The sequence below is a fragment of the Lissotriton helveticus genome, chromosome 4_1 (genome assembly GCF_964261635.1).
Source record: "Lissotriton helveticus chromosome 4_1, aLisHel1.1, whole genome shotgun sequence".
Classification (NCBI taxonomy): Eukaryota; Metazoa; Chordata; class Amphibia; order Caudata; family Salamandridae; genus Lissotriton; species Lissotriton helveticus.
In genome coordinates this window covers 1,096,401,408-1,096,428,757 of record NC_136063.1, presented here as the reverse complement: position 1 = coordinate 1,096,428,757, position 27,350 = coordinate 1,096,401,408, and the positions used below count along the sequence as shown (strand labels likewise).

Below are 27,350 nucleotides of genomic sequence, written 5' to 3'. Positions count from 1 at the left end.
TTCGTTTTCATATTAAGTCATTAATCCTCAACTTTATAAATGACTCTGTCCCAACCGCCTGATTGTTTCTTTGAAGTTGGATTACCCGCCTGTAAGCGTGAATCCCAACTCACCTAGATCGCTGCGTGTCCTAGCGGCAACAATGTATCCACTCGAGCGTTGAAAGGTAAACGCCCGAGCAGACCCGCTCCTTTTATTTGTGCGGTACGTCTACCACGTTATCTCGCGCCACAGTTATCCCCAGGGATAGTCAATAAATTACCTCAAGATGTTGGTGGCTCACAAGTCAAAGACACCTGTGCGAGGTAAATAAAGCATTCTAAATTTGACGAAGGTTTATTTCAATGTCTTGCACTCGCATCATCATTCTGAACTGTGACAATAGAATTGATATAAAGCCTATTTCACAGCCCATGGGCCTTTGTCACCGCGCACAGTCCCAATACCTTTTGCCTGGTAGTCTCCCAATATGTGCAATAAATATTGACCCAAACTTTTGTCCATAATTTTTTGACGACATGTGTTATATTCCACCGTACATTGATATCTACGACCTAGTTGTCCTAACAAAATATGTCTGCTGTATGTACCCGGGCTCCATAATAGAAGTAGTAAGTGCATTAATGGCTCTTCCTCTTTATGTGCCACAGCGCCCAGTGACAGCAGAAACAACAAGTATATCAGTGGTTCATACTTTACCCTAATCACAATTTAAACGGATAAATACAATGCCACTCTCCATGGGTAGTTTTTATCAGCATATCCTCCTACAACGTTTATGATCTTTCTCAGTGTGCACTCTTCTATGGGTCAGTTATCTGAATAAGGTTTAACCACTAAGTGTACCCCAACACGATACCAATAGTACTAATCAGCGCGCGAGGGCGGTGTCATCCCGGCGACCACGACGCCAACGACTGACGCGGAGCTGCAGACAATGCTTATCGACGCGCAGGGGTACTGCTACGCAAAACTTTCCAGGTCCAGTCTGACGCCTGGGGATATTTTAAGGTAAGGAATCTAGCACTAACTACTGTTTCTTACAGATATATCGTTACCGAAGGTAAGTAACTTGTGCAACAGTGACTCATCCTATAGCCAATCACAGTATAACAGATAATACAAAACACCACTCTATAGAATGATTTTTGTGCTGACATGTCATCCTACATATATTTTAAAGCAATGCCATTGTTCCACGATGCCTTTGAGTACAGTTATCATCTTCGTTTGACATAATTTTACACTAGCATGTCACCACAGTGTATAGATCTATAAACACACTCACATCATCAAAGGAAATAATGCAATTCATCATCTGTATTTTGGCCCCTACTCCGCAGCTTACAGATCCAACCTGCTTCATTGCGTCTGAGGGCTAGCTCTCTATCACCCCCCCTTGGATTCATCTGAATGTGATCAATTCCAAGAAACCAAATGTCTGGCCTCCCATCATGTTGTTCATTCATATGCAGCGTCATTGGGTATCTGGTATCATGGTTCCGAATGGCTCTCACATGTTCCTGGATGCAAGTTTTAAGCGGGCGAATCGTACTACCCTTATAGATGGTATTACACGTACACCCTAGCACATATGTCACATACGTGGTTCTGCATGTGATAGTGTGTCTAATAGTGTAAACCCTTTGTGTATTGTAACTGAAATCTTTTATCTTGTTCTTACCATACTGACAGATATTACAATCAGTACACGTAAAGAACCCATGGACCGGTCCCAGTAACCATGCATTTAAAGTTCTTTTCTTTTTTGAGGTTACATATCTTGAACAGAGTACCTCTCTCAAAGTCCTGCCTCTTCTGTATGTGACCTTTGGTTTTACTGATATTTCACCCTTGATTCCTGGTATAACTTGTAGTAACGGCCAATGTTTGGATAGGATTTTGTAAACTCCTTGACTATGTTTGTTAAAATTTGTAACAAAATTAACAGACGCTGGAAAATTTGGCCTATTGTCATTAGTTACTCTTGGTAGCAAGGTGGTCTCCCTGGATTTCTTGAGGATTTTATTCTCAGCAGCATCTAAAATGCTCTGTTTGTAACCCCGTTGTCTAAATATTTTTTTGGTCTCATGTATATTGTCAATAAATAGTGTTCTTTCACTGCAATTACGGCGTACCCTCACCATCTCACCATATGGGATATTCATGATGGTAGCTTTTGGGTGGGTACTCGTCACATGCAATATGCTGTTACTTTCAGTGGGTTTACGAAATAGTTTACTATGAATTACATTGTCTTTCACGAAAAAGGTCACATCTAGAAAGTCGATCTGTTTGGTCGAATGTACCATAGTGAGCCCCACATTAAAAGGATATTGATTTAGGAAGGCAAAATAATCCTCCAAATGGGCTACTGATCCATTCCACAGAATCAGTATATCGTCGATTTACCTACCCCAGAAAATAATGTTCTCAATCCAGGGGAGGCATACCGACCCCATGCGTGCTCTTTCTCCCAGTAGCCCATGAACAATCCAGCGTATGTTGGAGCAAATTTTGCTCCCATCGCAGTACCGTGCAGTTGGTGATGCCACCGATTGAAGGAATAAGTTTTTCGAGAGTATTAAGTCAGTCATCTCAAGAATCATTTCATTGTCCGCATACCATTCTGCTGATCTTGTCTTGAGAAAGTGACTCATTGCGCGTAGGCCCCATGCCTTTTTAGGTCTCGGCTAGCGTAGGCTGCGCACATGCGCAGTCTCGCTGGCGAGATTTTATGTTTCTTAGTAGCGAGGGTTAACCCCGCCCCTCTTCTCCATTGGCTGGCTTCCTAAACGGCGGCCAGCCATTGGAGAGGAGGTTTCAGTGATGTAATTTTTTCGAGCTAAGCCCGTCTTTTTCAGATTGAGGGGTTTGTTTTTTCGTTTCTTTCTCTCCTCTTTCCATTGGCTGGAATGTAAACAACAAGTCTAAAACACGCCCGTTGTTTACATTCCAGCCAATGGAGAAGTGGGGAGAAAGAAAAAAAAACGCCCCCCAATCGCAAAAGGACGGGGCTTACAGACATGGCCAGAGCTTGTTTAATAGGTGTGCGGATGATACTAGAATCTCATACGTTTTTCAACGCGATTCACTCTCTCCAAGAGAATGCTTTTGCAACAGAAACAAACATTATATTTGCTCTTTAAACGATATTTGAAATAGCGAGATTTTATGCGGAAGAAGGTGAGGTAGGACCATGTTTGCCTTCAAAAGTTTATTTAGCTACTTACTGGAGATACTATTGCCATGTATGTGTAAGTGGCGTGCTGCCCCTTGTCTCGGCAGGCTCCGGGCTGTTCGAAGATGGCGGCGCCCATGGCCGGTATTTTCGATGCCATAAGCATGACGTTTCGAGTTTGGCTGTGCCGCACCTCCGTGATGAGGCCATCTGAAATACTGTACTAACTCTTCCGTCCCGCTAGCGCCTTCCTGCCCCGCTATACTCCCCCTGCTCCTCCCCCGGGGTGTACGGCTGATCCGAGACTTTCTGAGCCCTGAGGAGGAGGGATCCCTGCTGTCGGCGTTTGAGCGCCCCCTGGCAAACGGGGCGATACCAGGGCAGCCACTGGGATCAGGTGAGGGAAATAAGATGCTGAGGGGGCGTGGAGGTGTAATTGGGTAATGTTTATGAAGACAGTAGGGGCACTGGGGACAAGGTATGGGTGGGTTATCAGGATAGTACTTCTTTCATTTGCTCACCTGAAATCAGCGGTAAACAAGGATCTTCTGAAGCTGAGTCTACTGCCACCGCATCGCACCACGCCTATATCCGCATCAGCTGCCACCATTTTGCTTGGGTCCTTTCACTCTCCAACCATCGACCATGCGACTTGTTCTCCCACCCACAACATCAATTCCCATACCGGAATACAGGCTGGTTATCCGAAGCTCATTTTCACCTCTCTCCGATGTGCATCGCGGAGAAATGAGCTGTAACGTTCCCGACTTTGAACAAGCTAAGATGGCGCCTGAACAGCTGAGCGGTCGACGAGACAGAACCTTTCCCATTGGCATGGACGCGAGCTCCTGAAATCGGCAGTGGACGCTCCTGCTGGACTAGCTCCCTTTAACTCGACCTCCAGACTGAACATCGTTGCAGGCGAACCCAAATCGGCACCCCGTAACTCCCTCACTGAGACGCCAGAGCCCGATTGCCTGGAGCGCTGACTCCTGCCTGCCCAGCGCGACCCGTGAGCCTGCTGCCACAGCTGCCAGGACCAGACGCACAGCCTCCAGCGAAAGACCTCTTTCCACTGCCGGACAGCGCTTCTTCATAGTGAGTGATGACTGCCCGGGTCTGTGGGGCCGCCTGCGGCAGCTGCGCAGCCCCAATCACCTCTCCATCCCGCCACCCCATGCAGCCTTCTCGGACGGTGGCAAGAATTCTCCGCCCAGGCCTAATGAGGGGTCAAGGCTTGATGGACGATATGGGGGGTCCAATAGTATGTTAAGACTGCAGGTTACACAGGCATTTAGGCGCCCAGTGCCTCAATTGCACTCCGGGACCCCTCCTTCTGTGCCCAGGGGCACCTGTGTCCAGGACTCGGGAAGGAAGCAAAGCGGGACCCAGCTCCCTGTGCCGCGGCTTCAGACCTAGAAGTGGCTCCTCGAGCAGTTTGAGGTCCTTCTGTCTGCAAGCAGTCCTGCAAGGAGGCCCGTCGGGGCTGCGATCCCTTGCCAGGCAGCGATTCTGGTGGCCCCTCACCTTGGCGGCAGGGCTGCTGGGAGTACCAACCGCTTCCAATGGGAAGATCATCACCATAGTTGAGTGCTCCTTGGGGGCCCTCCTCTGGCTGCCCAACTCTGGTCAGCCATCGGGGCTCCGAGCCTCCAGCTCCCTTCTCTTCCAGGAGACCCGGCACACAGCATTTATGCCACACACAGGCCCGCCGTGGGTAAAGGGCACTCCGCAACATGCATGAGCAGCTGGCTCGGATCCACTCCACTCATGCCTTCTCACAGCCACTCTAGGCCACCACAGTTCAATCAGACTTGTTCTCGCTTATTTAGAATAAACTTTTGCCACGCGCCAGAGAAACAAGGACATCTCTGGATGAACTTATAAGAGGATGTAAGCCTGAGTATGGGCAGCACACTAGGCACACAATAGGCCATGTCCCAAAATGATATTGACCATCTGTCTAAAGTGTGGTCTGAGAGCACAAACCTAGTGGGAGCTCAAGAGTGCGTGGTCTCACAGGCAAAAATTAGACCCTGAATAAAAACAAATGGCGTCGCATTGCAGTCATCAGACTATCTATTGCAATTTAATCCCCTAAACGCCTGCTACACCCTGAAGGTCCTGCAGTAGCAGCAGCCCCCCTTGGTTTACTAGTACCAAAAGAAGTGCAACGGCCCAACAGGGCGAAATCCAAGATGGTGCCTATGGATTTCACTATAAATATGTCATTGACCTCAACACATTCTATAAAAACAAGCCTTTCCAATCACCCCTCTAGCTGGACAAAGAGTACTGTCTTAATAATTGACATACAAAAGACACACTGGCGATGGGACTGTAGGGAGTACATCAGCATCAGGGCCCACTTTATGTTTCATTATGGCTCTGGGTGTGTGTGGCTCTGTGTGTGTGTGTGTGTGTGTGTGTGGCTCTGTGTGTGTGTGGCTCTGTGTTTGTGGCTATGTGTGTGTGTGGCTCTGTGTGTGCGTGTGGCTCGCTCTGTGTGTGGCTCTGAGTCTGTGTGTGTGGGTCTGTGTGTGTGTGTGGGTCTGTGTGTGTGTGTGGCTTTGTGTGTGTGTGGCTCGCTCTGTGTGTGGGTGTGTGTGTGGGTGTGTGTGTGGCTCTGTGTGTGTGGCTCTGTGTCTTTGTGTGTGGCATTTGCGAGAGATTAAGCTATTGGCATTGTAAATGACAAAGCCATTTATTTATCTGTTTTCAAAACAAACACATAAATAAAAATTTACCATTTGCAATGCTAATAGCTCTAACTTTTGCAAAGGCGAGACCGTTGCATTGTAAATGCTTGTTGATACAAGTGTATGGACTCGTTATGTCAAACGATACAAAATGTAGTCCTTCGGTCCAATTGACATCCTCAAATTTATTGAGGACATCTTTACTATCTTTTATAAAGGGGGGTATGTTTTAACCAATGGCTGCAGAAATGTATCTACATATTCAGATAGCCGTTCTGTGGGGGAGTCTATGCTGGCAATGATGGGACGACCTGGGGGAAAATCACCTCCCTTATGGACTTTGGGGAGGACATAGATACAAGGATAGCTTTGGTTTTATTACCTTTAGGTACCTAACCTCCTCATCCGTCAGTAGTCCTCTCTCCTTCCAGTCTCCCAATTTGGTATTAACATAAAATGTTAAATCCGGTATGGGCTTATGGGCAACATGTTCTTAGCAAGAGAGATCTCCAAGTTGTCTTGCAATTTCCCCCATATAGTCCTCTTTCCTCATGATAACCACGTTACCGCCCTTATCGGCTTCACGTATTACCAGACTTTCATTTTCACAAAGTCTTTGGAAGGCTAGTTGTTCCCCCTTTGATAGATTGTATGGACCCATATCTCTATGTACATTTTCATTCAACAGTTTATGTAGATTATCTGTCACACTTGTCCTAAACAGATCAATATTAGGATGTGAACACTGTGGCACAAATTTCGATCGTAATCTCAACCCACTGTCACGGTAGTCTGCCTCATCCCTCTGGAATTTTTTGGCCTTTTTATCCCTCTGGTATATTTGGTATTCTTCCATAACTTTTTCCAAGATGAGATAGTTCTTCTTCACTACCTCTGTGAGTGGACTGGCCTCTAGCTCTTTCTCAAGTTTATCAATCTCTTTTAATAATGTAGCTGCCTTCTTCTCGGCATGTACTATAAGAATTTTCATCATCGTAATCGATGAATAGGATAGATTTTCCTCTCATTCCTTCAATAGGACTTCATCTAGGTCCTCGAAAGTTGGGAAGATTAAAATTCTCAATCCACGAGGATCCCGATTGTTGTCTAAATATTGCTGCACGGTGATGCTGTCCCACCACCTTGCGAGTTCCTGCTTTTTCTTTTGGAATTGAGCTTTCAAACCCCCTACTAGACCTGTCTCATTGGATTTCTTGCCTGTTATCTTTTGTGTAGAAAATACATTTGATGCAAATTCTTCCCTCCTGTCTTTGAATTTGGCCATCCTCATCTATTTTTTACTAGTACTGAAGGCAAGAGAGTGCAACTGGTTGTTAAATAAACTGAGCAACCCAACAATGGAACAACTTAACACTACACACAACCAAGTTGTGTGTGACACACCTCTCATATGGCAACACGCCTGTCTTCCCAAAGTAAAACTGATACAGATTATTGGAAGGTATGACAGGAGAAAAACTAACTGGGTCAGGAGACAATATTTGTCAATAAACTTCTGACAAACTTTGCAAAGGGCTGTATTGGTTTAAAATTGAAGGAGGAATGGAGGATTTGATGACTGAGCAGTTTGTGATTGAAATTGGGACCAGGGGCTTAGTGGCTGGGAGGTCGGTCCTCTCCCTGGCCCATGCGAGCTGTTATTCAAATTTGTATCTGAAAGGGCAGTGGAAGTGACCCAAAGGCAAAACACGTATTTTAGAGCATTGGTGTGACAAATGACACAGGTGAGGTAGTAAAAAGTGTACAAGGCTCGGGTCCCAAATATTCCATACCACATAATCCCACAAGGTGTTTTTTGACAAGAACTTACTAGTTTTACCCTGCAAGCTATAATGATTTTATTGGTTAAGTCAACCCTAGATCACTCGTTTTACTAACACCAGTGAGCTGTTTTATTTCATTTAATTTCAATACTTTATTCGATTTCATAATAAAAATCTTAAAAGTGCATTACATTACATTTTAAAACCTTAAAACACAATATAACAAGCATTTACAATGCAATGGTCTCGGCATTGTTAAATTTAGAGCTATTGGCATTGCTCATGACATTATTTGTATTTATGTTTTTGTTTTTAAAACATAAATAAATGGCATTGTCATTTACAATGCCAATTGCTTAATCTCTTGCAAATGTGAGACCTATTGCATTTGCATCCACACACAGAGCCACACACACAAAGCCACCCACACACACATACAGAGCCACCCACACAGAGCCTCCCACACAGAGCCACGCACATAGAGCCACCCGCATAGAGCCACCCACACACACATAGAACCACCCATACAGAGCCACCTACACACACACAGCCACCCTCACACAGACCCACCTACACACACACACAGAGCCACCCTCACACAGACACACCTACAAAAAAAGCTACACACACAGAGCCCAACACACACACAGAGCCACACACACACACACACACAGAGCCACACACACACAGACAGAGCCACACACACACACACACAGACAGAGACACACACACACACGCAGAGCCACACACACACACACACACACACACACAGAGCCCAACACACACACACACAGAGCCACACACACACACACAGAGCCACACACACACAGATACTCAGACAGAGCCACACACTCAGACAGAGCCACACACTCAGACAGAGCCACACACTCAGACAGAGCCACACACTCAGACAGAGCCACACACTCAGACAGAGCCACACACACAGACAGAGCCACACACACACAGACAGAGCCACACACACACACACAGACAGAGCCACACACACACACACAGACAGAGCCACACACGCACAGACAGAGCCACACACGCACAGACAGAGCCACACACACACACAGACAGAGCCTCACACACACAGAGCCCCACACACACACACTCTTTTGCATTAGCCCTACACCCGTAAGGAGAAGCATGCTCTGCTGCTTTTTAACGCCACTCAAAACTTTTCATGCGCAAGCAAACCATTACTGCTTAGTCCCTGGCCACATTAGAAACAAACAATAACGCAATAAGCAATACAAGTCTACACTGCACGCTGGCCGGGACAGTTCACCGAGCCGCCCTGCACACAGTAAAGCTGCACCGGCTTCTGTTCCGCATGCCTATCGCCATACTGCAGCAGGAAGAGTGCGAGCTTCAAACCCCATCCAACCCCATCCATCCGCCCTACTCGCATGCTGTTCATGCTATGCTTGAGATTGTGTGCCTTTTGCCTGCGTCGCTTCGATTCTATGGCATGCTATTTTTGTTTGTTCCATTCCTGTAACAGTTCTCTCATGTAACGTAACTGGTTCTATTGTTCAGTGCTCTGACACCTTCGGGTAAAGTCCGCGCTTTATAAAAATACATTAAATAAATAAAATAAAACCTGCTGTCTCGGGCCAGGGCTTCCATTCTATACGCTATATCTATCCTTGTATTTCCAAAGCGTCGCATTGTAATTCTAAAACTTCATAATTTCTGAAATGTTTCTCATTGCACAGAGGTATCAGCTCGGTTTCGCGGATGATATTGCGTCGCCTTAAGTATCATACATAACCACAAATGGAAACTTCGCATATAGACCTGAAAACGTGCCACCTATCCCCAAATGGTCAGTTCTCAGACCAGACCCCCTGATCACACCAACCCTCCTTGTCCGCACCTTCCTGCCGGCAGTAGGACATGGCTGCTTCAGGGCTTCCAGCGGCTGTAGGGAACACGCGGTTCCTTTCGGCTCCCTGCTCTGACCTCCAGCCTCTCCTTCCCTGGCAACAGAAGCAGCAGTACCGCTCACGCTGCCCCGTTGCACGACGTCATCCACCCGCGCCGCTTCAAGATAGAGGGGAGAAAAAATCGGCCGCCATCTTAATCGTACATGATTTCGTAATTTAACATTTGTATTTGTTCGGCATAGACCTGTACTCTCAAGGTAGCAGTTTTCGGACCGTAAAATTGCTAAATAAGTGAACAATGGTAGAGGAATGGAAAAAAATATATATTTTCCATCTATACTGTTTTTATATTTATGAACGCTTTGTGTGCTTTTTGCACATATTATTTTAAAGCTGTACGTCGCAAATGTTGTAATGTAAAAAAGACCATGTCCCATTTCTTCCAAGTTAAACCACCAGCACGCTATATTTCGAAAATGACCGGCATATTTACATCATCAGAGTAAACTTTACCCACCGCGCTCCCGACAGAGTAATTTTCTGCGCAGGTGGGTGTGTCGGGATATAGCCAAATCGTCTGTGTACCGCAGAACAGGTTCAAATGGACTTAGTTTGACGCATGCGTTTTAAGGGGTGAAATGTGCTGGCAGAAAGCATTGTTAAAATCTAAGTGCTCGCGTATCGAAAGGGCAACAAAAGCACATGTAAAGCGTTTTCAATAAGGCTGTACAATCCTAAATATTGAATTATATACAACTGTGCAATATATCTGCGATTTTAACACAAAGTTAAATACACTAAAACTTTTCTTTGATTCGTAAATACAAAAGGAGCTTGTTTACTAAAGATAACTATTCAACAAGAGAGGAGCGCTCCACACGACCACTTTTCTCTGAGGCGAAGCAGAAATGCCTCGGAGAAATGCAGCGTAATTTTTGGATTCGGGGGCGTGTTTTCTTTCTCTCCTCTTCTCATTGGCTGGAATTTAAAATTCCAGCCAATGGGAAGAGGAGAGTAAGAACATGGAAAAACACGCCCCAAATCCCAAAATGACGGGTCTTAAACTGACAGACGCCCCTCTTCTCCAATAACTGGCCTCCGTTTAGGAAGCCAGCCAATGGAGAAGAGGGGCGGGTTCAAGCCCCACACTAAGAGACATAAGATCTCGCCAGCCAGACTGCACAAGCACAGGATACGCATGCCGAGTCCTAAAAAGCGGTCCATAGGTCAATAAATGGCTTTTTTCTTTTTTTATTAATGAAACTTTGGGTGTCGTGTTTGTCATATGATTCAAGAGGAGAACTCCCTCCAAAACAATTGCATAATGTGTACTTTCAGCAGCAAGTGTAAGTAGTCCGGATGGATCCATGGTTTCGCAGGAGGCTAGGGAGCGGGACATGGCTCACAGGTAGTCTGAGGGGCCCCTAGGGTAACACTATGGTTAATCACTTGAGGGTTAGACACAATGGCATTTGTATCCTGCTTCCTTGGCCTGGTGGAAAAGGATGTGGGGGGAGGGGGTATGTGGTAGAACTGGTGGGACCTTGTTCCAGTGATATAATAGATGGGGCTTGGGCCCCTAAAAGGCCTTGACAGAACTTATAAGGATCTCAATCAGGGATTGGATTTTGTCAATCAGACAGTTAAATTGACCCACCATATTCTGCCAGAGAAAGTCCAAGAGTGCTTCAACTCCTGTCATTAAGGGTCAAGTCCAAGCCTGAACATTTAAGATTTCAGTCGTAATTGTGGCATTTCCATTTCCCGGCTGAGAGGGACCAAGTGGTGTCTGTAGCCCAGCACTATTTGGTTGCGGGGTTTGTATTAATGCAGCCCTTAGGGTTTGGCTTGTCTAGTTTCCCTTTTCCTTGGTAACTTTTTGGGAAGGGGGGTTGTTTTCAGGGGCAATGATTAGTTCGGTCTCCTCAAGCTCAGTGATGCTTGTATCGTCAGTTCATTTTACCCCTGGACCTTTTGGCTGGATGGGAAGGTCGTGAATGTAATTGGCTGCAAGGATTATTCAGAACAACCGAAGAACCCAAAGATTGTATTGTGGATACTGCGGGGGGTGGGAATCTGTTATTAGCTTCTGGAGGGTCTCTTCGCAGTTTTCTTCCATGTTAAGCTCTGTTGAAGTAGCAGCACCCATCACTGTAGTAGGCTAGGCAGTGATTGAGGGGGTTGAGCCCTTGTCCCCTCCTTTAGATGGCGTTACACATTTTTATTCCATAGTATAACGGTCCGATTTTAACAACAATCACGCGGACTCGTTATCTGGTTTGAAGATTTAATATTATGAGCGCCGTGAGCGCGACTTTCCGCCAGCTATTTTCGCGGCATCTCAAAATGGCCACCGACGTTCCCAGCCTGCAGTGGGTGCACGCTCTAAACAACTAGAGCGCGTCACCACATATCTCCTCCCTTTGGCATTACACAAACAAATAATAATGACATACTGAATGGGGATGGAATCGGCATAGGCTACCGTGGCAGTCAAAGGGAATGGGTGCATAACAGTATTACATGGTCTCCATGTCATAGTCCTCAAATCTCTTGGGTGCCTTGATCAGTCTGCCCACCCTGGTACATGTCTTCATCGGGCTTCTTCCTTTCTGCATGTCGCTGACTGGCGGGCATGCACTCACCTTTGCCTTTGCTCGCTGCTCACTTTCCCCTCCATCAGTACCTGGGCTCCGAGGTGTGACTCGACAGGCCGATGCCTTACCCTCACTCTCTACAGGGACGTATGGTTCTTCGTCATTCCGCTCCGTACTGATGGTTTCTTGCATGGTTCCTTCCAAGGGTTGCACCCTTTCAGGTTCATTGTTTCCCTCAGGGGGGGTTGAACCCCACACCTCCGGGTCTTCCCACTTCATGACTCTGTTGCATCGTGCCATTCTATCCTGCGACCATACTTTACCATCACTTAGCAGGGCCGACCAGGCATACGGCTCCACTACTTGCAATGGAGGGCTGAATTTGCTGTCTCCTTTCTTCTTCATCACCGCTTGTTTCACTCTCACCCACTCGCCCTTCTCTAGGGTCACTTCCTTGACGTTTTGACATTTGTTATAATACTCGGTGTACAAGACCTGTGCACGGTCCATGTTGCGACGGACCACAGCCAGGGACCATTTGCTTTGGACAACCAGTTGTTTCCACGCTAGATTGTCTTTCGTGAAAAGGTCTCGTCCCCTGAGCACTTTGAATGGGCTATATCCCGTGTTGGCTGGGGTGATGCGATATGCCCATAGCATCCGCTGGAGTTCCTTCTCCCAGTCTTGTCCCGCACTTATGGCCGCTTGTACAGAGGCCATTATCACCCTGTTGAACCTTTCTGCTTGCCCGTTCCCCGCCGGGTGGTAGATTGGGGTGTGTTTGACCTCTATTTCCATTGCGGTCCATGAATGCGTTCCACTTTGCTAAAATGAACTGAGGCCCATTGTCGCAGGTAATTACCTTGGGAATACCTTCTCTCAAGAACGTGGCAGTGAGGAAGGAAAGTACTGCATCGGTGTCCGCTACTTCACGAATTTCCACTTCCGGCCACATAGTGTACCTGTCTACCAAGACAATCGTGTATTTGGGTACGCCATTGGTGTCTAATATGGGGCCTAAGATGTCCACTGAAAGCATTTCCCATGGACTTGAGGGGCAAGCGAACTTTCCCAGAGGTGGACATAATAGGACTTGTGCTTTGTCTGCCCGGCTACAACTTTCGTATGTCCTGACATGTCTTTCTATTTGATTGTCCATTGCTGGCCACCAGTATGCCTGCTTCGCCCTGGCTTTCGTCTTCATTATTCCGAGGTGTCCTTCATGGAGGATGGCCAAGAGGTGCTCTACCAGTGGTTGTGGGGGCACCTCTTTGTCTGCTCTGAGTAGAAACACTGGATTTTCGCCAATGGACAATTCTTCCTTGACTTCCCAGAATTCCCTCAACTGGCTGTCAAGGTGCTTCTTGTCTGACCACCCTTGTGTCACATAGCTCTTCACTGCCTTCAACGTTTCGTCATTGGAGTACGCTTCCTCCCATTCTTGGCTGCTGATCACACGTTTCATTGTCTTGCGTGAGTGCCACCTTGTAATCCTCCCATTCTGAGGGTTCTTGTTCCATTGCAGACGCTCGGCTAAAAAAATCAGCTACTTTGTTTTTTGTCCCGGGGATGTACTCCACTTTGTAGACATAGTCAAGCAGTCTCAGGGTAATCTTTGCTATGCGGGGCGTCGCATGTGCATGCCCCCTCGAGGTCAGGACCCTCACCAGCAGCTTGTGGTCTGTGCGGAGTAGGAACTTCGAACCCCACAAGAACTGCCTGAACCGTTCTATGGCCCAAACTGCTGCCAAATTTCCTTTTCTATAACGCAAAACTTTTCTTCGTTGGGAGCTAAGGATCTGGAGGCAAAGCTGACGGTGGTGACTTCTCCTTCCTGGGATCTCTGCATTAACACTGCTCCCAGCCCCTTGTCGCTTGCATCGGTGGTCAGTATGGATAGGGCCACTTGGTCAAATCCTTTGAGAGGAATGGCCGCACGGATGTCTTGCTTCAGCCGATCGAATTCCGTTTGCTCCTCACTAGCCCATTTGAAGATGTTCTTTTCTTTCAGGAGTTGCCTCAAATGGTGCGTTTTAGATGCGAAGTAAGGGACGAATTTGCTAAAAACTCCGCCATGCCTAGGAATGAGCGAACGTCTTCCTTCCTTTGTGGTGTAGGCGCTTCTTTAATGGCTGTCACATTTGCCTGCTTCGGGTCTACCCGCCTTTCGCTGATCTCGTGGCCTATATATGTCACTGAACCTACTCCTAACTTGCATTCTGTGCGAGTATGGTCAAAACCGCTTGCAGTTTGGCGTCGTGATCACTTTTTGATTTGCCCATGATGAGGATGTCATCCTGGAAGTATTGCACACTTTCTACCTTTTGGAATAATCTGTGCATGAGCTTTTGGAACACCGCAGCGGCAGATGCTAGTCCAAACGGCATCCTTAGGAATTTGTAGCATCCGAAAGGTGTGATGAACGATGTTAGATGATTGCACGAGGGGTGTAGGGCGATTTGGTGATACGGAGATGTGAGGTCCACACTGGAGAACCACTTTACCCCTTTAGTTTTTGCTAGCTTCTCATTTATTCGGGGTAGCGGGAACTTGTCAACTGTAATGTTCTTGTTGAGTTCCCTCAAATCCATGCACAAGCTCACTTTCCCGCTAGGTTTCTGTGCGACTACCAATGGTGCGAGCCATTCGGCGCTTTCGATGGCTTCTATGACTCAATTTTTCTCCAGCCGCTGGAGTTCCTCTTGCACTGCCTCCCTGCTCCTGAATGGAATATTTCGAACCTTGTGGCTCACTGGTTTCGCTCCCTTCTTTAGACATATCTTGTGTGTGAATTTCGTCATCCGACCGATCGTTCCTTTGAAGACTTCAGGGTACTCATTCTTCCACGCCTTTTCTTCATATATCTGTACCATGTCCGTCATCAGTACTTGGGTGGTTCCTCCTGGGTTAAGTTGGATGCCCAGGGCTCCTTGGTCCATCCATCCTAAGACTGAGGGTCCTTTCTCCGTGACGTACAGTTTCCCTTCAGTAGTTCTTCCTCTGAACTCGAACTTGAGGGTGCAATAACCCACCATGGGAATGGGTTCGCCGGTGTATGTGACCGGGTGTATGTCTGTTGGGAGTAGGTCCGCACTCATCCTGAGTTCAAAGTCTCTCTCCCATAATGTCTGCTGGATGATGGTATACATGGAGCCTGAATCTGCCACCATGTTGATCTGTACTCCTCCAATTTCCATTTGTAACGCTGGTTTCCTGGATCTTATGCAGTTTATTCCAAGAACCTGGTCGTCTACGCACAAGACTCCATCCTCTTCATCATCTCCTTCGGGTGCCTCTTCTTCTCTCTCCATCTCCTGAGCGACGTACTTCACTTCCGTTCTCCTGAGTTTTCGCCTGCACACTTTTTCGTAGTGCCCCATTATTCCACAGTAGGAGCATTTTGCTCTGAACGCCGGGCAGCCTTGGTCGTTGCTTGCATGTGTTTGGCTACCACACCTGTAGCACTTGGTTTTGCCTTCTCCCTGCGGCCTTTGGGTTCTCGTAGGTCTCTGGGGGTATTTCTTCTGAAACTTTGTGGTTGGCTGCGTGGGCTTCTGGGCCGCTTCTTGCTTGCTTCTATCTATTACTCTGCACACTGGAGTTTTGTTGACGCTCTCCCGTTTTGCTTCTTCTGCACACCTCTTCGATAGTTCTGCCCTCTTCACGAGTGCCACGACCTCCTTGAGAGGGGCATCTCCGTTTACCCACAACTTCTCTTGGATCGCTGTATTGGCGGTGTGCATTATGATCTGGTCTCTGATGAGTTCATCATGCAATGTACCAAATTTGCATGTCACCGCCAACTTCTGTAGCGCCGCCACGTAATCATTTATCGACTCCCCACTGCTTTGTTTTCTTTGCATCTGTCTATCGCTATGCACACTACTGGGCGGTAGTGAGAGTCTAAGTCCTCCAGCGCGTGTTGGAACTCATCTGTATCATTCGGGAGTCTGGTTTTCTTTACTAATTTGTTGTACACTCTAATGCCTTCCGGGCCTAGGTTGTGTAGAAGTATTCTCTTCCTCCTTGCGCTTGAGAATTCGCCTTCTCCTTCATCCTCTAGCGCGGATAGGTAGTTCAGAAAATATCGCTTCCAGTCCTCCCATGGTATTGCCTGCTCTCCTCGTTTTGGGTAAGAACGGGACTAGGTTGGTGAGGGACGACGCCTGCGCACACATCCTCCCCTCTTCGCGTTGGACTGCGACTTGCTGTGGGGCAACTCCTGGTGGACTCCCTGGGGCTTGCCTCTCTTCTGTCCTGCTTGCCTGCGTTTGTGCAGGACTCCCTTCCCTAACACGGGATGAGCCTTGGAGCTCCAGCGCTGTGCCCTGTCAGGGGTGGGGCTTGGGTGAAGTGATTTTTGGCTGGGGCGCCCACTTGTGCTTCTATGTCAGTCTACGCTTGTCAGCATCTTGTACTCACTGTGCAAGGGAGTTTCTGCCTTGGCTGTGGGCTGACACTGCATGTGCCCTTCGTGGCTTGGTTTCTCTGCTGTGGGCAGTGTCTGGCTTGTGGCCGGTGCCTGAGCTGGTTGTTCTATCTCTGGGTCTCTGGGCGTCCACGTGGTGCCTCTGGTCCTTTCGCTTTCTTTGGCTCTCCTTCTCAGCCCATGTGCTGCCTGTGCTCCCTTTCTGGGGAAAGCCACCGTAGTTGCGCTGTGCTCTGGGGCGCTTAGAGGTGCTCCCCCCCAGTCTCATGTCGAAGCTTGCTCCACTGCCACGCTAGTTATCTCCTACAGTGCGGTGGGTTCTGGTCGGTTGCCTCCTCTGGGGCGTTTGTGAGATCCCGCACCTCGTCGCCACTTTATAACGGTCCGATTTTAACAATAATCACGCAGACTCGTTATCTGGTTTGAAGATTTAATATTACGAGCGCCGGGAGCGCGATTTGCCGCCAGCTATTGTCGCGGCATCTCAAAATGGCCGCCGACGTTCCCAGCCTGCACTGGGCCCATGCTCTAAACAACTAGAGCAGAGGGGCGTGGCCAAGATGGCGGCGGAGTAGGACATGTTGTTCAGTCCCTCCGGCGGCGCATTTGTATTAGAGTTGTGTTTAGCCCTGCAGAGAGCCTTTTCGCGGCCTACAGGTGGTGTCCGGTGCCCTGAGACTGCCCTGAGGATCGGAGCGGTGCGATGGACCGGAGCGGCGTCAGAGACTGACCGAGGTGCGGCCTGCAGGTGACGCGAGACCGGGGAGTCGCGTCCCCTGGCGTCAGAGCCCGCTGCACCTCACACTTCCGGCGGGGAGCGAAGAGAGACGCCGGCGGTGTGGGCCAGAGTCAAGGCGGCCCAGGCGGACGGGCAAAAGTGAGTGCTGCGCAGCGGAGTGTGAGGACGGGTGGCCGCCTGGCAGACCCACAGCGCCCGTCTGGCTGCACAGCTCCTGGAAGCAGAGAGGTGCCGCGAGGGCTCGGTGCTGCTCTGGGCCCCCTAGGCCCTTGACGGGAGAGAGGCGGGAGACGTCACCGCGAAAGGCGCAGCGAACTGCGTTGGTCCCGCGCTGGTGACCAGCAACCCCCCGGGGGCAGGCGGAGAGACTGAGACCTGGGTGCCCCGGTGAGGGGACCTAGTGGAGATTAATAGCGGCGACCCCGGAAGATGCCTGGGGTGGTACTGGGGTCCAGCGCCCACTCCGTCATGCAACGTTTGGCGCCAAGAGAGTGCTGTTGGGGCAGATGTAGCCACCAATGCCCTGAAGATGGCGGCGCTCGGAGCTTAGAGGTACCTGGACCCTGAGCGGCGCGGACGCGCCCTTCCGATACTGTTGGCAAGGAAGGCATCGGCAATACTGGTGACAATGGAGGCGCAACGGTCGGCGCTCACCTTCTCCTGACTCGTACTCACCGCTTCTCGCCTTGGGCTAGCTGGGGGGGGCCCCGTTGTGCCAGGTGGGCTGCCGCGAGTGACGAGGGGCCCACTGGTTGCTGGAACTTTCACTCTTTTGTGGCCTGGCGGGCTGGACGGGCCAACAGCGCGAGCCAAGTGGCCTGGGCAGTGGACGTTGCACCTGAGTGGCTGTGGGGGAGGGGCGCCATGGCGACGACTAGGCCGAAAAAAGATAAACCCCCGTAAGACAGCGGCCTGAAAAGCTCGCCACTACGACCCTTGCCAGCGGCAGACAAGGTGCTGCGGCCCGACGACAGCGAGGCCCCTGCCACCAAAGCCTTCATGATTGAACTATTTGCAGCGATGAAGGAAGACATTCAGGAACTACGTGCCCAGCTCGCATCCGACTTGAAGGACGTGCGTCGCGACGTGGATGCAATAGGGGAGAGGGTAGCGACCCTGGAGGAGCACGACCTAGGGACTGCTGAAGATGTTCATCCGCTCCAACAAGATGTCCTACGCCTCACTGAGCAGAACTTGGATTTGCAGGCGCACACGGAGGACTTAGAGAACAGGTCTTGCCGCAACAATATCAGGATTCGAGCTGTCCCGTGGAAAGGTGAGGGGGCGGACCTGCAGGAATACGTCGAGGCTCTCTTCCGACACGTCTTGCACGAAGACGACCTGCGGGAGATCCGGATGGACAGAGGTCATACGGTCGGTCTTCCACGAGGATCCAAAGCCCCTCCCCCGGATATCTTGGTGTGCGTCCACGATTTTCAGCTTAAAGAAAGGATTCTAAGGAAGGCACGTGAGCACACCCCCCTCGAGTTCCGAGATCATCGCCCTGTGTTGTACCAGGACCTGGCGGCCTCTACCCTGGCCAAGCGGAGAGACTTCCGACCTATCACTAACTTTCTGAGGGAGCAGGGGGTTCCCTATTCGTGGGGGCACCCGTTCAGACTTATCTTTAAATGGAACGGCAAGTTGATCCAAATTCGGTCGCTGGGGGTGGCTCGTGAAATCTTGGGGCTAGATCAGCCCGCCACCTCGCCTGACACTGCGGCCTCTCCTATCCGCCAGCGACGCCACTCCGCTGAGTGGCAGAAGGTGGGTAAGCCAGCGAAACCGACGAAGCCTGATCTGTCTATTAGCCTGAGAGAGAGAGGAGCGGCAGTGGCTTCCGTGGCGAAGGTGACGGAGGCCCCGGAGGGCACTTGACCACTAAGGCCTTTTGCTTGACCTCTGCAGGCTGACGGCTGGTGCCGGAGGGGACTGTCGGATGGAGCCTGATGGGTAATGTTCTATCGTTCTCCCCATGGGGGATGTCCTGCATCAGGACTTGGGTGATAGGTGGGGTTAGGCCATGGCCCCCTGCTCTTTGGACCCATCTGACGGACTATTGTTCCCTCTTTTTGCTTGTTTTGATTGGGGGTGCGGTCACATTGTTGGGGGTTTTGTTCGCTGGGGTTTTCTTTTTGTGGGGGAGGGGCGGAGGGGACGGGGAGGGTCGAGGGGGAGGGGGGGCTCCGCATCTGTCTCTAAGTGCTTCCAGGATGATGTTGATTGATCTGCTGCCAGTGAACAGTGTAAGGGGGGGATCTGCTGGGGGGTTGTATGGAACCTGACCTGCGACACTGCTGAGGAGTTCGCATCTGCACTTGATGGTTCCCATGGAGGGGGGAGAGGGGTGCGACGACTCTGTGTGGCGAGTGGTGGGTTTGCCTTGTGGGATCAGTCCGGTTCAGGCCCAGGTGGATAGGGCTTCGCAAAGCAAGTTTAAGGCTTTTAATGTTGTGCCAGGACGATGGGGAAAGAGTTGAAAATTGTTAGCCTGAATGTGCGGGGCCTCAACAGCCCAGTTAAGCGCGCTGCCATATTGTCGCTGTTGGAGGGTGCGGAGGGTGATGTATGTTTGCTGCAAGAAACACACCTCCTCTCCAAGGACACTAAGAGGATGAGGGATAGGCGCTTTCCGACAGGTGTGGTCCTCTTGCGCTGTGAAGAAGCAGGGAGTAGCTATGCTCATCAGTGCCAAGGCTCACTGTAAGATACTGTCTCACGTAGTTGACATTAAAGGGCGCTTCTTAGCGGTCAGGATTCAATGGGGGGCCACTCGCCTTACAGTGGGCTCTATATATGCTCCAAATGTCCAGCAGGAACCTTTCCTGACATCGGCGCTTGCGGAAGCCTTGGCGTCTCCGGATCCCTGTGTGTTGGTGGGGGGAGATTTGAATGTGGTCATGGACCCGAAACTAGATAGGTCAGAGGCACGCTCACATCAAACTGGGGCCATTTCCAAGGGTGGGCAGCTGTGGCTGCAAGAAGGGGGGCTCCACGATGTTTGGCGCACTCATCATCCACTAGAGCGCGACTACACCTATTATTCCGCGGCTCACAAAACCTATGCGCGCTTAGATCACTTTCTGGCCATCACCTCGCTCATGCCCCAGCTCTCTGTGGCGGAGATTGCCCCGCGCTCCCTGTCCGACCATGCCCTCATTTCCGTGCGAGTTGCCGGTAGCAAACACAAGCGACCATCGGGGGTTGGCGCCTGCGGGATTCCTTCCTCAATTCCGACTCGGTAGTTGACCGCATGCGGGACACGATTATACAGTATTTCGCTGCCATCGACGTAGATGACATGCCGCTGAGCTCGGTGTGGGAAGCGCTTAAGTTAGTAGTGAGGGGACTTCATAGCGGTCTCGGCGTCGCTGGCCAAACTACGTAGGGAGAAGCGTGAAGAACTGGAGAGGGAAGTGCGAGGGCTGGAGGCGATCCATAAGCGGACGGGGGCTCCACGTGTTTGGAGGGAGTTGGAAACGAAGAGGCGCATGCTTAAACACCTGGATCTCGATCGCGCGGAGTACGCCCTCTTGCGTTTACGCCACAAGTTCTATCTCAGTGGCAATAAGGGGGGCAGAACGCTGGCGCACCGCTTGCGGGCGCGCACACAGCAGGCTGCTGTTCAGGCCATCCGTGACGCAAACGCGGTGGAACAGACAGCGTACGACCATATCGCGGATGGCCTTTCAGCGCTTCTATCACACGTTGTATACCCGGGAGCCGTCCAACCCAGACCGAGTGCAGGCTTACCTGGCGACGTGTGGAGTCACGTCCCTCACCCCGGGATCGGCAGCAGCTCTTGATGCCGAAATACGCATTGAAGAAGTAATTTCCGCGATATCGCGGTTGAAGCTGGCCAAATCTCCGGGACCGGACGGCTTCTCTGCCATTTTTTATGAAAAATTCTGCAGAGAGTTAGCGCCCTTCCTAACTCGCCTCTTTAACTCCTTTCGGGAGACGGGGGCAGTGGCTCCCTCTATGTCGGAGGCGGTGATCACGGTCATCCCCAAGGCAGGTAAGGACACCATGGAGTGTAGTTCATATCGACCCATCTCGCTCCTCAACATCGATATGAAGTTGTTCGCTGGCATCTTAGCCGCTTGCCTCAGTCCGCTCATGGATGGCGTTATCGAGCCAGACCAGGTGGGGTTTATTCCCACGTGACAGGGGGGAGAAAACACGAAGAGGCTCCTACACCTCATGGACTCAGTGCACCGCTCCCGTAAGCAGGCCCCATTCTTATCCATTGATGCCGAGAAGGCGTTTGACCGTGTGGACTGGTCGTATCTGTTCACGGTTCTAAAGACTTTCGGGCTAGGAGACACCTTTGTAAACTGGGTGTGTTGCCTCTACACTTCCCTGAGAGCGGCAGTGCGGGTCAACGGCTGCAAGTCGGACCACTTCCCCATCACACGTGGTACGCAACAGGGATGCCCCCTGTCGCCATTACTCTTTGCGCTCTATATGGAACCTTTGGCTCAACGTATCCGAGATAACGCGGCCATCCACGGGATTCGTTTTGGCGCGGAGGAACATAAGGTGAGCCTATACGCCGATGACGTGATCCTCTCGCTTACCCACCCTCACACCTCTTTGCGGCATCTGTCGCACGAAGTTCGTGACTTTGGACCAGTTGCTGGCGTTAAGGTCAACTTCCTCAAGTCCCAGGTACTCAACATCTCGGCCGCGGACGTGCTAAACCTTCAGAGGGACTTTGATTTCCAATGGGTCCATTCAGACATCCCATACCTAGGAATCCGTTTAGCTCCCACGATAGCGCAGACTGTCTCCCTCAATTACAGGATCTGCAACTCGCCTGGTTTGGTCGACTGGCAGCGGTGAAAATGACGATCCTTCCGCGCATTCTCTACCTCTTTCAAATGTTGCCTTTAAGTCCTCCGCCGGGCACTCTGAAGAAACTGTAGGGGCTGCTCACTAAGTTTCTATGGAGCCACAAACGTCCGCGACTTGCGTCCTCTGGGATCACGACCCCGCGGGCCGGGGGTGGTTTGGGCTTCCCCTCCATTGTGGCTTACTATCAGGCGACATGCCTACGCTTTATCCTTGAATGGAATAGACCGCTCTCCAGCAAACACTGGCTATTCATGGACCAGGCAGTTGCGGGCTGTAATATTTGGCGGGAACGGTGGCTCCCGCGTAAGCATAGAGCGTGGGGCCTGTATTCGTCGCCGGTTACTTCTCCGGCGCTGAACGCTTGGGACCAATTGGCGCGACGACGAGGCTGGACCACTTTTCCGACGCCCATTGTGGATAACCCGGATGTCCCCCCGGGTTGCGCGTCGCCAGTATTCCAGCGCTGGAGGGAGCCGGGCTGCAAGAGGGTGGGACATCTCTTTGATCTAGACGGTCTGATCCCGTTCTCCTCATTGCGTCGGGAACACTTTGCCCTCCCAGAGTCTGACGCCTTCCCCTACTCGCAGGTGGCACACTTGGTTACGCAACCTTCTGATGTAGCTGCGATGTCCCGACCCATGACAGCGCTGGAGCGTTGGGTAATCTGTAAAAAGGATTATCGCAAACTCATATCTGAACCTTACGCGCTGATTGTCGCGCGGCCTAATGTGCCGCGCACGAAGGCGCAGGTTAGATGGGAGACGGAGTTGGGTCGCCCGCTGTCTAGTAAGGAGTGGGAAAAGGTGTTTTATCGCGCGCACCACACTGCGGCCAATGTTGCAGGGGCCGAGTCAGCCTACAAAATAGTGTCCTACTGGTACCATACCCCGGCGAGGATTCACGCATGGGATCCTAAGTGCTCAGGTCTTTGCTGGCGTGGCTGTGGTGCTCCGGGCACCTTGACACATCTGCTCTGGCACTGCCCGAAACTAGAGCGATATTGGAAAGCAGTCCTGGACGACGTAGACGAGGCATTTCACATCATGTTCCCCAGAGCCCCAGAACACTTGTTGCTAGGTCTACCACACTCCAAAGCATTCCCCTTGCGCTCCCTGCGGGGTAGGCAGATAGCACTAGCTTTGCTAGCAGCGCGCCTAGTTATACTTACGCAATGGCGATCCCCTGCTGCCCCTGACCCGAGAGATTGGATTCGACGGCTATGGCTTTTGTTGGGCATGGAGAGACTGTCGCTCTGTGGGGATGGCAGGGGTGAGAAATATGCGGAGCTATGGGAACCATTCATACGCTTGCTATCACGCGATTTGCGCGAGGTCACATGCCCCAAGAATTTGCAAATTCTACAACTTATTCCACTGGTGCCACAGAATACAGGCACCTAGGGAGGTGTGGTCTGCTGTGTGCTGGCTGCAGGGAAGGAGTTCGCGCTCACGGAGGCATTGGTAGGGCTGATGCGGAGGAGGGAGGCGGGAGGAGGGAGGGGGCGGTGGTGGCGGTGGTGGGGACGGGTAGGGGAGGGTGGGTGGCTTTCTGTTTCTGTTTCGCTGTTTGGTACTTTTCTATAAATTGCAGTAATATTGATACTCCTAGCTGTTCCTCTTGGCTTTTCGTATGTCCTCGCCGGGTCGCCCCCAGGGGTGTAGGCCCTAAGGCTGTGTTCAAATATTGCTGGACTATGCTCTGCCGGCCGATGGATGTAGGCAGCCAAGCTGTGTTATGGGATAATATGCTGCTCAATAAAAACGTTTGACTCTAAACAACTAGAGCGCGTCACCACATATCTCCCCCCTTTGGCATTACACAAACAAATAATAACGACATACTGAATGGGGATGGAATCGGCATAGGCTACCGTGGCAGTCAAAGGGAATGGGTGCATAACAGTCTTACTTGGTCTCCATGTCATAGTCCTCAAATCTCTTGGGTGCCTTGATCAGTCTGCCCACCACACATAGTGGAACAAAAAGTTCACTCCAAAGCGAAGGCAAGAACAAGTCTGCTATGAAGAACACTAGAATTCTTGAGGAATGAGAGCAAAAAGGGGAGGGAGGGATTTCAACTAGCATAAGACAACAGAACTTACACAGAGTCCCTTTTAAGTAGCCACAGATAAATGGCATCTAAAATCAACTAAAAGCTTCAAAACCAAGCAGCCGTGGCCCAACCAAAGCCTCAGCCGGCCGCAGACGGGCCCGCCCTGGGCACTGGCTCCGCCCACGCATGTCCCACACTCCGGAAGAGGAGGCAGCACTATAAGCGTCATCAAGGCGTCTCCCACTCCACGAAGCGAAACTGGTAATGCAAGAGAACAGAACCCTAAGACAGCGAGTCCCACCAGGACCAACAGGAGCTGTGGCCCCAAACAGCAAAGACTATTCACAAGAAAGTTAGCCAAAAAGCCACGTGTTTTCACGGGCAATTTTAAAGACACACATGAAATATTGTTGTACATTTCTGGAGTATAAAACAAACCTGGACTCCCTGGGAGCTATAGGGATGTCCACGCTTTCAACTGTGCGACCCTACACAAGTCACTTTCCTTCACTTTGCCTCTTTTTAGTATGGCTTTTTGTCCTGTCCTAAACCAGCAGGAATCACTTTCTTACAGCATTTCCAAGTACAAAGAATGACTTACTTATTGGATCATATTTAAAATATGGTGCTTTTGTGTAAAGCACTCTAAGTAAAACATTCTGTGTACAAATTATACAGTTGTTCTAAACCGATGTGCGTTTATTTAACCTCTGAAACATGAAGGGCTTTGTTCACCGTGCAAGTTTTTAACCTCTAACTTGCCGATCATTCAAATTTTAAAAATACGTGCACACACTAACATTTTGATTTGCATCACACCGATGTTTGCTTCTCGGTTACTTTACATTATCACTAGGCACATTAGTGGATGATAATGGAAAGAGTGGAATGTTCGCTTTCCCAAAACAAATTAAACAGTGACTTTGTTATCTATTTGGTGGAAATACCTGTGCATGTGAACTATGGTTGTACTGGTAACTTAAATCAGCCAAGACAAACATTTTAAAACTAGCTGCACACTACAAGAGGTCAAACTCAACTCAGACAAGACTGAAGTACTCATCCTGGGACTCACCACCTCTGCCGGGTACGACTCCTGGTGGCCCATCCCCACGGTCCACACATGCAACCTCAGCATCATACTGGACTCCTCGCTCACAATGAACCACTAGATCTATGCTGTATCTTTATCATGCTTCCACACACTTTGCTTGCTTTGAAAGACTTTCTGATGGATCCCCACCTAAGCAAGAAAGACTGTCACCCACGCACTCATCACCAGCAGGCTTGACTACGACAATGCACTCTACACCAGTATCACCCAGAAACTCCTCAGGAAACTAAAGAATGTTGAAAACCGCCACAGCCAGACTGGCCCTCAACTCCCCCAGTCGCAGTCACTTCACCTAACACCTTTGTGAACTTTACTGCATACCAGTTGACAAAAGAATACCTTTCAAGCTCCTCACTCACACCTAAAAAGCCCTAAACAACACTGGACCAGCATATCTGAACTACCGTCTTACATTTTATGTTCCCACCAGACACCTCTATTCCGCCCTGCTGGCCCTTGCTTCCGTCCCTCAGATCCATATGACAAGAACCGGAGAAAGATCCTTCTCCTACCTCGCCGCCAAGACCTGGAAACCCTGCCCCTCAGGCAATCCCCGTTGCTGACCCAATTCAGGAAGGATGTCAAGACCTAGCTCTTCGACTGAACCCAGGCAGATCTGCAGCTCCCTCCCCCAAGCGCCACTAGAGAACCTCCTAGCTGGCATATTTATCAAACAGTTTGATGACTAAGGCAAAAACCGTTTGACTTAGTCTGTCTGCTAATACATTTAGAATTCTTTTGATGTAAATTGCAGTGACTTTTTCTTTTTCTTTAGACCATCTCAATGCTTTTCATACTGCCTCCTCAGTTATAATTTGGGTTTGATTTGATTTGGATTTATAGAGCGCTCAGCTGCCCCGGCAACGGGGCGTCCCAGAGCTACCCAAGGGACAGGTGACTAAAAACACCCAGACACAAGATGAAAGTTATGCCAGGAAAAGCCAGGTCTTTACGGCTTTATGGAATGCCAGATGATTCTGGAGCCCTCTGATGGAAACTGGAAGAGAGTTCCAGAGTTTAGCTGCCAAAACTTTAAAAGAGCGACCACCCGCTCTCGCTCTTAGGACTCGGGGAGTACATGCGAGCCCTTGATTGACTGAGCATAAGGAGCTACTCAGAACGTGCAGTACCAGCAAAGCTGCTAGAAACCGAGGTACTTGTTGGGTCATGATTTTATGAGCAACACACAGTGTCTTAAACTGATTTCTTTTTTCTACGGGTAACCAGTGCAATTTAGGTAGGAGTTTGGACACTGAACATGACTTTGGGAGTGCCAGCAAGGTGCGGGCTGCCGCATTTTGAGTTCTTTGAAGGCGCTGAATACAGGATTTATTGGCACCTAAATATAGGAAGTGGCCATAATCTAGCCTAGATAAGATTGTGGCCTGTAGGATGGTTTGACGGATTTTAGGGTCAAATAACCCCAATAAAGGTTTTAACCCCCTCAGGAGTCCAAAACAAGTACCTGCAACTAATTTAGATTGAGTGTCAAGGGACAAGCCTCTATCGATCCAGAAGCCTAAGTTCTTGACTGCCTCTTTAGACGATGGTGCGGGTTTTAATTTGTCTGGCCACCATTGCTCTGACCACATATCAATGTCTTTCCAAAGCAAAAGTATCTCTGACTTGCTTGCATTAAGCTGCAGGCAGTTTGTTGTCATCCAGTCGGCAATCACCTGCATATCTTGTTTAAATTTAACGAGATTATTTTTGCACTCCTTAGAAAACGCAATGACCAATTGGGTGTCGTCGGCATAAGACACCAACGACAAACCTCTTCTACTTGCTACCACAGCCAATGGTTGTACATAAATATTGAAGAGCAAAGGGCTCAGTTTCGAACACTGAGGTACCCCGTTTCTGATGGCGTGCTCCTGGGAGTGGTAGGGTGGCACTGTGACCTGGAAAGATCTACCTTCCAGAAAAGAACGAAACCGGGCTAGGGCCAAACCTCCTACCCCAATCCCCTGTAGCCGCCGTATCAATAACTCATGGGAGATGGTGTC

General features: G+C 49.9%; 1 protein-coding gene across 1 annotated transcript in view; it reads left to right on the top strand.

Annotated features, from left to right (window-relative positions):
- Positions 1 to 27,350, top strand: part of GALNT12 (polypeptide N-acetylgalactosaminyltransferase 12) — a 1,011,450-nt gene that overhangs the window by 647,529 nt on the left and 336,571 nt on the right. The gene's annotated exons all lie outside the window — the stretch shown is intronic.